The sequence below is a fragment of the Mus caroli genome, unplaced genomic scaffold, assembly GCF_978045245.1.
Source record: "Mus caroli unplaced genomic scaffold, Mus_caroli_1 scaffold_2, whole genome shotgun sequence".
Lineage (NCBI taxonomy): Eukaryota > Metazoa > Chordata > Mammalia > Rodentia > Muridae > Mus > Mus caroli.
This window is the reverse complement of record NW_028227257.1, coordinates 94240439-94252116: the sequence shown is the minus strand read 5'-3', so window position 1 is coordinate 94252116 and position 11678 is coordinate 94240439.

Here is an 11678-nt window from a genome sequence, read left to right as displayed (position 1 = left end):
CCAGAGACTATGAAAGCCAGAAGAGCCTGGATAGACGTTATACAGACACTAAGAGAACACAAATTCAAGCCAAGGCTACTATACCCAGCCAAACTCTCAATTACCATAGATGGAGAAACCAAAGTATTCCATGACAAAACCAAATTCACACATTACCTTTCCACGAATACAGCCCTTCAAAGGATAATAACAGAAAAAAACCAATACAAGGACTGGAACCTCGCCCTAGAAAAAACAAGAAGGTAATACCTCAATAAACCTAAAAGAAGACAGCTACAAGAACAGAATGCCAACTTTAACAACAAAAATAACACGAACCAACAATTACTTTTCTTTAATATCTCTGAATATCAATGGTCTCAACTCCCCAATAAAAAGACATAGACTAACAAACTGGCTACACAAACAAGATCCAACATTTTGCTGCTTACAGGAAACTCATCTCAGAGAAAAAGATAGACACTACCTCAGAATGAAAGGCTGGAAAACAATTTTCCAAGCAAATGGTATAAAGAAACAATCCGGAGTAGCCATTCTAATATCTGATATGATAGACTTCCAACCCAAAGTCATCAAAAAAGACAAGGTGGGGCACTTCATTCTCATCAAAGGTAAAATCCTCCAAGAGGAACTATCAATTCTGAATATCTATGCTCCAAATACAAGGGCAGGCACATTCATTAAAGAAACTTTAGTAAATCTCAAAGCACACATTGCACCTCACACAATAATAGTGGGAGACTTCAACACCCACTTTCACCAATGGACAAATCATGGAAACAGAAACTAAACAAGGACACAGTGAAAATAACAGAAGTTATGAATCAAATGGATCTGGCAGATATCTACAGAACATTCTATCCTAAAACAAAAGAATATACCTTCTTCTCAGCACCTCATGGTACCTTCTCCAAAATTGACCACATAATTGGTCACAAAACAGGCCTCAACAGATACAAAAATATTGAAATTGTCCCATGCATCCTATCAGATCACCATGGACTAAGGCTGATCTTCAATAACAAAATAAATAATAGAAAGCCAACCTTCACGTGGAAACTGAACAACACTCTTCTCAATGATACCTTGGTCAAGGAAGGAATAAAGAAAGAAATTAAGGACTTCTTAGAGTTCAATGAAAATGAAGCCACAACATACCCACACTTATGGGACACAATGAAAGCATTTTTAAGAGGAAAACTCATAGCTCTGAGTGCCTCCAAATAGAAACTAGAGAGAGCACACATTAGCAGCTTGATAACACTCCTAAAAGCTCTAGAACAAAAGGAAGTAAATTCACCCAAGAGGAGTAGAGGGCAGGAAATAATCAAACTCAGGGGTGAAATCAACCAAGTGGAAACAAGAATAACTATTCAAAGAATCAACCAATGGAGGACCTGGTTCTTTGAGAAAATCAACATGATAGACAAACCCTTAGCCAGACTCACTAGAGGGCACAGGGAATGCACTCTAATTAACAAAATCAGAAATGAAAAGGGAGACATAACAACAGATCCTGAAGACATCCAAAACACCATCAGATCCTTGTACAAAAGGCTATACTCAACAAAACTGGAGAACCTGGATGAAATGGACAGGTTTCTAGACAGATACCAGGTACCAAAGTCGAATCAAGACCAGGTTAATGATCTAAACAGCCCTATATCACCCAAAGAAATAGAAGCAGTCACTAATAGTCTCCCAACCAAAAAAACCCAGGACCAGATGGGTTTAGTGCAGAGTTCTATCAGACCTTCAAAGAAGATCTAATCCCAGTTCTTCACAAACTATTCCACAAAATAGAAACAGAAGGTACTCTACCCAACTCATTCTATGAAGCCACAATTACTCTGATACCTAAACCACAAAAAGACCCCACAAAGATAGAGAACTCCAGACCAATATCCCTTATCAATAATGATGCAAAAATCCTCAATAAAGTTCTTGCTAACCGAATCCAAGAGCACATCAAAACAATCCATCCTGACCAAATAGGTTTCATCCCAGGGATGCAGGGATGTTCAATATATGGAAATCCATCAATGTAATCCAGTATAAAAACAAACTCAAGGACAAAAACCACATGATCATCTCATTAGATGCTGAAAAAGCATTTGACAAAATTCAACACCCATTTGTGATAAAAGTCTTGGAAAGATCAGGAATTCAAGGTCCATACCTAAACATGATAAAAGCAATCTACAGCATACCAGTAGGCAGCATCAAAGTAAATGGAGAGAAGCTTGAAGCAATCCCACTAAAATCAGGGACTAGACAAGGCTGTCCACTTTCTCCATACCTATTCAACATTGTACTTGAGGCCCTAGCCAGAGCAATTAGACAACAAAAGGAGATCAAGGGGATACAAATTGGAAAAGGAAGAAGTCAAAATATCACTTTTTGCAGATGATATGATAGTATATATAGGTGACCCTAAAAATTCCACCAGAGAACTCCTAAGCCTGATAAACAGCTTCAATGAAGTAGCTGGATATAAAATTAACTCAAACAAATCAATGGCCTTTATCTACAAAATGGATAAACAGGCTGGGAAACAAATTAGGGAAACAACACCCTTCTCAATAGCCACAAATAATATAAAATACCTAGGTGTGATTCTAACTAAGGAAGTGAAAGATCTGTATGACAAGAATTTCATGTCTCTGAAGAAAGAAATTAAAGAAATTCTCAGAAGATGGAAAGATCTCCCATGCTCATGGATTGGCAGGATCAATATAGTAAAAATGGCTATTTTGCCAAAAGCAATATACAGATTCAATGCAATCCCCATCAAAATTCCAACTCAATTCTTCAACGAATTAGAAAGGGCAATCGGCAGATTCATCTGGAATAACAAAAAACCTAGGATAGCAAAAACTCTTCTCAAGGATAAAAGAACCTCTGGTGGAATCACCATGCCTGACCTAAAGCTGTACTACAGAGCAATAGTGATAAAAACTGCATGGTACTGGTATAGTGACAGACAAGTAGACCAATGGATCAGAATTGAAGACCCAGAGATGAACCCACACACCTAGCGTCCCTTGATATTTGACAAGGGAGCTAAAACCATCCAGTGGAAAAAAGACAGCATTTTCAACAAATGGTGCTGGCACAACTGGCTATTATCATGTAGAAGATTGCGAATTGATCCATTACTATCTCCTTGTACTGAGGTCAAATCTAAGTAGATTAAGGAACTCCACATAAAACCAGAGACACTGAAACTTATAGAGGAGAAAGTAGGGAGAAGCCTCGAAGATAGGGATACAGGAGAAAAATTCCTGAATAGAACAGTAATGGCTTGTGCTGTAAGATCGAGAATCCATAAATGGGACCTCATAAAATTGCAGAGCTTCTGCAAGGCAAAAGACACCGTCATTAAGACAAAAAGACCACCAACAGATTGGGAAAGGATCTTTACCTATCCCAAATCAGATAGGGGACTAATATCCAATATATATATATAAAGAACTCAAGAAGATGGACTCCATAAAATCAAATAACCCCATTAAAAAATGGGGCTCAGAAGTGAACAAAGAATTCTCACCTGAGGAATACTGAATGGCAGAGAAGCACCTGAAAAAATGTTCAACATCCTTAATCATCAGGGAAATGCAAATCAAAACAACCCTGAGATTCCACCTCACACCAGTCAGAAAGGCTAAGAGCAAAAATTCAGGTGACAGCAGATGCTGGCAAGGATGCAGAGCTGGCAAGGATACAGAGAAAGAGAAACACTCCTCCATTGTTGGTGGGATTGCAAGCTTGTACAACCACTCTGAAAATCAGTCTTGGGGTTCCTCAGAAAATTGGACATAGTACTACCAGAGGATCCAGCAATACCTCTCCTGGGCATATATCCAGAAGATGTCCCAACCGTTAAGAAGGACACATGCTCCACTATGTTCATAGCAGCCTTATTTATAATAGCCAGAAGCTGGAAAGAACTCAGATGCCCCTCAACAGAGGAATGGATACAGAAAATGTGGTACATTTACACAATGGAGTACTACTCAGCTATTAAAAAGAATGAATTTATGAAATTCCTAGGCAAATGGATGGACCTGGAAGGCATCATCCTGATTGAGGTAACACAATCACAAAGGAACTCTCACAATATGTACTCACTGATAAGTGGATATTAGCCCAGAAACTTAGGATACCCAAGATATAAGATACAATTTGCTAAACGCATGAAATTCAAGAAGAACGAAGACCAAAGTGTGGACACTTTGCCCCTTCTTAGAAATGGGAACAAAACACCCATGGAAGGAGTTACAGAGACAAAATTTGGAAGTGTGACGAAAGTATGGACCATCTAGTGATTGCCATATCTAGAGATCCATCCCATGATCAGCTTCCAAACGCTGACACCATTGCATATACTAGCAAGATTTTGCTGAAAGGACCCAGATATAGCTGTCTCTTGTGAGACTATGCCAGGGCCTAGCAAACACAGAAGTGGATGCTCACACTCAGCTACTGAATGGATCACAGGGCCCCCAATGGAGGAGCTAGAGAAAGCACCCAAGGAACTAAAGGCAACTGCAACCCTATAGGTGGAACAACAATATGAACTAACCAGTAAACAGGAGCTCTTGTCTCTAGCTCATATGTATCAAAAGATGGCCTAATAGGCCATCACTTGAAAGAGAGGCCCATTGGACTTGCAAACTTTATATGCCCCAGTATAGGGGAACGCCAGGGCCAAAAAGGGGGAGTGGGTGGGTAGGGGAGTGGGAGGGTATGGGGGACTTTTGGTATAGCATTGGAAATGTAAATGAGCTAAATACCTAATAAAAAAAAGAAAAAAAAGAAAAAATGTGTTTGTGTATCTCCTCTATTTACTAGGTATACATTAATAGATTATATACATATGTATAGATAACATATATATCATATATGTATGTGTTTATGTGTATACCATATGTACTCACAATGTATGTGTCATTGCCACTACAAACTGTGTTTAAGGTTGTTAGAAAAGCAAAACAGAAAAAAAAACCTATTTATCCTATGCTTCATATATCTGAATATAAAGCAATAACTAGAAACATCTTTAATAACCTTTCCAATGTTGAAGCAGATTCCTGATTCATTAATATGTAACAGGACTACTTCAATCACAGTGTATTCGATCATAGTAACTATAAATATATGTATTTCTGCACATGCTTGCAATCTTACACTGGGTGCAGAAGCAGGAATACCAAAGGATGTTTTGACTAGCCAAGCTAGCAGGAAAAAAATTTAGAAAGGTGAACTTGTGGTTTTCTAAGAGATCTTGACTCAAGGTAATAAAAATGATAGAGATGGAAAAATACATCTAAATCTCCTATCCTAGTATGCTTATGAATACATGTTCATTCACTAATAGACAATAAAATTTCACATATATGAATTGAACACATACACACTTTTACCACCACCACCAGCACCACTACCACCACCAACAACAACAACACCACCACCACACCAGAAAATGGTTAGAGTTTTTAAGTTTTTGACTAGATTATTGTAAAAAAAGAATCAACACATATCTGTTTCTTTTCAATGTCCTCACTTATATTAAGATAAGAAGTACTATTCATTTTAATCTATCAATTATTATATTAATAAGTGGGTTAATTAATTAATTAGTAAAACAATTATTTAATTATTCCACAATTATTTTTTAGATGTTTTATGCATCATTCTTGATTGCTATTTCTACTTACCTATTTCTTTGTTATTCTTCCACAAGTCAATTATTCAGAACTACACACTCCTCTTCCTTAAAACAGATTTCTTGATATCTTCATCTGACTGGACCTATTTACCACTCTATCCAACCTTCCCATCTCCACAGTTCCATCTTGAATTTTTTAGTCTGAAAAATGATCAAATGAAAAGTGTTCAAAATTAAAATATTAAAATATATTTTCACAATATTTGCATTTTCTCTTTTTACCACAGTTATTATTTGATATGGATTTTTCATATGCTTCTAGTTATTCTTTCAACTCCAGAAACCAAGCTTTGTTTGGTTAGTTACCTTCTTTATTCAGTGTTTACCCCAAAAGGATTAAGGGCAAGATTTGTTATGGCAAATACATTTTCTAATATTTAAAACATTCCTTTCCACCTACCTTCAAGATTTTCAAATTCAGATGTTTGTGAAGTATTTGGAAATGTTCTTTGCTTTGATATTCTGTTTGAACTACTGTGAATATTATATAATATTTGCCTAAAGGTGAGCTGTTCTGAACTGTTTACCTTCCATATTAGTCATTGTGAGATCATGATTTTGCATTCAGTGGGATAATTTCTGACATGTGGAAAGGCACTTCATGCAATCTTTTTATCTTACTGTCAGATGTTCCACAAACTATCCACTTCCCCCTAAATTATTTTTAGTTTGCGGTGTAGGAAAGATCAGTGTATGTACATAGGTTGTGTCCACTCATATTTTTCCTGTACTCATCTCCATAAATGCATTCATTCTATTATAATTAATTAAGTTTTTGCATTAGTTTAAAATAAATACAAATTCTTCCCAGGGTTTCCTGCCATGAAACTCTTTCCTTTTACACTCACCTGCTATGTACTCCTCTTTACTCTTCTAGTCTTAGTTAAAAGAAAGAGCCAGTATGGCCCATTTTTATGTGTATTTGTGTGCTTTGTTGTTTATTTTATTGTGCCGCATATAAAAAGAAAATATCCTCATTTTCCCCATTCTGCTCAGTCTAGAATCCCATTTTATCAAAGGATATCACCATTATAACGTTGGCTCCTTCTTACTCAGGTTTCTCTTTGGAAATGCCCTAGTAAGCAGCTACAACAAAGCAAGTCAACAACAGGAAGAATTCACCACAAATCAGTGTTTATTATAGTCTGAAATTGGCTCTCAATAGTTCAATGAATTGCTCTTTCCAAGGTTATCTACAGCTTCCTTCTTCCCTAATACAATCTAGTTTCTTATTTGGCTTGTGTGAAGCATTCAGCCATTGGCATCACCTTTCACAGTGAAAACTGTAACTATTTTGCCTATTTTCACCCCAATATCTCCATTTCAGTTCTTTCTCTTAATCTTTATATAGTGGTTTGGCTTCCTTTATTTATGCTTAAAATAATACCCATACTGTCACATAATAATTCCTATTATACACGTACATTCTTGTTAGAGATTTTCATATACCACTAGGGTGACAACTGTTTCTACTTTCTTGCTGAAGCAAAAGTATAGATCTCTATGGTTATACCTTACTCAGAAGCCAAGCTAATATATCCAATTACAGACACCTATAATTAACATATATAAATAAAAATGTGTTTAATTAAAAATATTCTGACCCCAGTATTATACACTGGAACGCACAGAGAAAATCCTGGGGCTGGTGAGATGGCTCAGTGGGTAAGAGCACCCGACTGTTCTTCCAAAGGTCCAGAGTTCAAATCCCAGCAACCACATGGTGGCTAACAACCATCCATAACGAGATCTGGCGCCCTCTTCTGGAGTGTCTGAAGACAGCTACAGTGTACTTACATATAATAAATAAATAAATCTTTAAAAAAAAAAAAGAAAAGAAAATCCTGCTAAGCTTGGTATGATCTCTGACATATATCAACTTTTTTGAAGAAAATCTAATAGTTGAATGTGACCCATCATTTAACATGTAACAAGCATTCAATAGAAATAACAAAAGGTTAGACTTCAACAAATAATTAAAATGTTTGCTTTTCTAAACTCTCTTTGCCTATTTAGCTACCTTTTAATACTTAATCTATAAACAACATTTTTTTAAGTTCCCCAATAGGTGAATTTAATATACCTTGAGCCAAGCTGCGTGTGTGACACCAGTTCTTGATTTTTGTGGCTATTTAAATGTATTTCATAAATGACTTGGCACTATTTAATTTTTTTGTAAATTACATAATGCTAAATAAATTGATCTCTAATTATATGATGTTCCATAAACATGATTAATTATGTTATGGTTGATCTGTTGGGATCTAATTTTTAAAAGAACAAAATAACACATTAAATCATGCATCAGTATACTGATCCCAGGTGTAATCAAATCTTAGAAAACATTAGGACTGTTTTATTTAAAGCATGAGAAATTATACCGGACAAAAAATGTGTTTTGATTACTTTCTTATACAATCTAGTTTTTACAACAAGTACATTTCACAAACTGAACATGGGATAAAGAAGTGCAGCTGAGAATCGTATGCAAATTAAGTCATACTTTTAACTTTTCACAGAAAATTCATGATTATGTTTGGGGTGACACAGATGTTAACAAAACTAATGTTTAAATAAAAGGTACATGGGAGTGTGAACACGGGGGGAACTGATTGACTGCACAGGAGGTAGTAGCTCAGGTTCTGTATCTCCACTACTATGTGTCTCAGCTAAGGTCACCATCATTGACTTCTGGAAGCCTCCCCTATCCTAGGTCTCTGGTACATCCCCATCCCCCACATCTGATCCTGATCCTCTTCTATTCCCCTCTCCATCTTATCTCCCACCCTGTTCCCTTCATCCATTTTCCTCCTAGGAAAATTTTGTTACCCCTTCTAAGTGAGATTTAATCATCCTTACTTGGGCCTTCCTTCTGGTTTAGCTTCTTTGAGTCTATGGAGTATATCTTGGTATCCTGTACTTTATGACTAATATCCACTTAAAAGTGAAAAGTGAATAGATATCATGCATGTTTTTTGGATCTGGGTTACCTCATTCAAGATGATACTTTGTTTTTATTTTTGTTTTCATTTTCCTTTCCCTTTCCCTTTCCCTTTCCCTTTTCTCTTTCTCTTTCTCTTTTTCTTTTTCTTTTTCTTTTTCTTTTTCTTTTTCTTTTTCTTTTTCTTTTTCTTTTTCTTTTTCTTTCTCTTTCTCTTTCTCTTTTTCTTTTCCTTTTCTGTTTCCTTTTTTTCTCTTTCTCTTTCTTTCTTTCTTTCTTTCTTTTTTTCTTTCTTTCTTTCTTTCTTTTTTTGTTTTTTTTTTTTGTTGTTGTTGTTGTTGGGTTTTTTTTTGTTGGTTTTTTTTTTGTTTTGTTTTTTGTTTTTTGAGACAAGGTTTCTCTGTGTATCCCTGGCTGTCCTGGAACTCACTCTGTAGACCAGGCTGGCCTTGAACTCAGAAATCCGCCTGCCTCTGCCTCTACCTCCCAAATGCTGGGATTAAAGGCATGTGCCACCACTGCCTGCCATAAGATGATATTTTCTAGTTCCATCAATTTTCCTGCAAAATTCATAAATTCCTCATTTTAGAAGCTAAATAGTATTCCGTTGTGATGACTCACTTTGTCTGTATCAATTTTACAGTTGATAGACATCTGTGTTGTTTCCAGTTTCTGAATATTACCAATGAAACTGCAGTGAATATAGTGGAACCTGTATCCTTGTGCTATAATGGACCATCTTTTGGGAATATGCCCAGGAGAGGTATAGCTAGGTCTTCAGGCAGAACTTTTCCAATTTTCTGGGAAAATGCCACATTGATTTTGAGTGGTTATATAAGTTTGCACTTCCACAAGCAATGGAAGGGTATTTTCCTTTCTCCAGATCCTCTGCAGCATGTACTCTCACTTGAGTTTTTATCTTAGCCATTCTGATGGCTGTAAGATGGACTGTCATGGATGTTTTGATTTGCATTTCCCTTATGACTATGGAGATTGAAATTTTTTTTTTAAGTTCTTCTCAACAATCTTCTGTTGAGAATTCTCTGTTTAGCTCTGTAGCCCATTTTTTTAACTGGGTTATTTGGTTTTCTGGAGTCTACCTTCTTGAGTTCTTCATGTATTGTGTATATTAGTCCTCTGTCAGATGTAGAATTAGTGAAGATATTTTTCCAATCTGTATACTGCCATTTTCTCCTATTGACAGCAGTGTCCTTTGCCTTACAGAAGCTTTTCAGTTTCAGGAGGGCTCATTTTTAATTGTTGACCTTAGAACCTGATCCATTGGTGTTCTATTCAAAAATAGAACACCCACTACCAATGCGTTGAAGGTTATTTCACCTTTCTCTTCTATTAGATTTAGTGTACCTGGTTTTATGTTGAGGCCTTTGATCTATTTGTACTTGATTTTTTAAAAGACTTATAAATATGGTTTGATTTACATTCTTCTACATGCAGACATCCAAGTACCATTTTTTGACGATGCTCTCCCTTTTTATCATATGGTTTTGTGTCCTGACCCATGGGACAGTTGATAGGGCTGGGGGATCACCTGTGGAGAAAATGGGGGACAAGAGACTACAAAGAACAGACAGCAAGTCAGGAGGTTTGATCAAGCTGACAAATCTTAATTGTTCTCACACAGGTTATATATTTATAGAAGCAGGATATGGGGTAAGGGGGGTGAAGTTTGGTTGCTTTGTCTCTGGGAGAACAGGATATTGGCTGGGTAAAAAGTTCAGCAGGAAAAACAAAACAGAATGGATTGCTAGATACCTGTCCACAAGATTTATAGGTATTTGTTCTCAACTAGGGATTTCTAGGCACCTGTTCTCAAAATCCGTAGCTGTTTGTTTTTAACTATGTTAGTACTTTCCCAGAGAGGCCAAGACTTTGTACCTGTAAGAACTTATGGCTGACAAGGCAGTTAATGTTCAAACAAGGTTGCTCCCAACATCTCCCCCATTTTCTCTGTATAGAAGGACCATGGCGATTTTAATCTTTGCCAAGGTGGGGATAGAAGCCTGACCTCCAGTGAATAAAGGGGACCCTGTAATGACTCCGGTCCTCCTGGTGTTGTCCAGTGAGGCACGAGGGCCTTTCCCATACTAATGTCTTTTTCCTGGAGAGGGGATAGTTTGGACATTAACCCCTATGCACTCAGGCTTGTCCCTAGAGAATGCAGAAAGATATTTTTAGTTTTTTGCTTTATTTTCCTTTCAGTGTTTTGCCTTGCAGCTCAAGCAAGAACTTAGTTCACCAGTCAGAGGGGGTTCTGGGTGGCCCCTCTCTACTTAGTCTGAGGGCAGAAGTCCCCTTTCTTAGGTTGGGCAGAGATGGGTTTTGGGAACACCCTGAATGGAATATCAACCTTGTTGCAAATCTCTTGGTTCTCCATAGCTCATTTATGATAATGCACCTGGATAGGTTTTGCTGCCAAATCATCTGACGTTTCACAAAGTTGATAAATCTGTTGACCCAGGAACCAAATGAAATAAGCAAAAAACAATCCAACTAACAGTCCCAAAATATAATGAAGTAGGGTTGACAACCACGGAGAGGTTGAAAAACAATTTTTATACTCTCTCTCTCTCTTTCTCTCTCTCTCTCTCTCTTCTCCCCTCTCTCCCCCTTTCCCTTTCCCTCTGCCCACCCCTCTTTTCTCTAGGCCTTCTCTGACTTTTCTCATTCTGTCTTTGACCATTCATGTCTTGTCTACATAGAAGCAACATTCTTTCTTGAGAGCTGCACACAGCCTTCCCTGCTGTTAAAAGAGTAAATCAAGTCCTGTGATTTTAGAGGATGACTTCAGCTAAGAAGGAGAGGAAATTGGAGAGGTCATCAATGCCTTGTTGGAGACACTGGACATCTTTATCAATGGTGACAGTGAGTTCTTGATACCTAGACTCGGAGAGAACATATGAGGAGATACCAGTCCCTACACCCACGGCACCAAGGCCTAGGAGGACTGAAATGGTAATGGCAGTTATGGCCTCTCTTCACTGGCAG